Here is a 510-nt window from a genome sequence, read left to right on the forward strand (position 1 = left end):
AAATCTGTTCTTTAGATGATCTCTAAATTCAGGTGGGATAAATTCAAGGTCATATTTTGGTTCTCGTGGACTTGTTTTCATTTTCTTCAGCTTCATAACATTACCTTAGTCCTAAGCATAATCCCAATAAATGTAGTCCTAGACCTAGCCTAGACCTAGCCACAGTCTCAACCTTAGCTCACATTCCTTATTCTCACCTAACCCCTTCCCCTCACACACAAAAAAAGGGAGACAAAACAAAAAATTTATATATTTTAATGCTTTTAAGTGCTGTCAAGTTGGTTCTGATTCATAGTGACCCTGTGCACAACATAACAAATCATGACCTGCCCTGCATCATCCTCATAATTGTGGTTATATTTGAGCCCATTGTTGTTGCCACCAGGTCGATCCATCTCATTTGGGGTCTTCCTATTTTTCACTGATTTTCAGTTTACCAAGCATGAGGTCCTTCTTCAGGGAAATGTACTTCCTTGGCAACATGTTCTAAGTATAAGAAACAAAGGCTCA

The sequence above is a fragment of the Chrysochloris asiatica genome, unplaced genomic scaffold (genome assembly GCF_000296735.1).
Source record: "Chrysochloris asiatica unplaced genomic scaffold, ChrAsi1.0 scaffold00552, whole genome shotgun sequence".
In the NCBI taxonomy this organism is placed as follows: Eukaryota; Metazoa; Chordata; class Mammalia; order Afrosoricida; family Chrysochloridae; genus Chrysochloris; species Chrysochloris asiatica.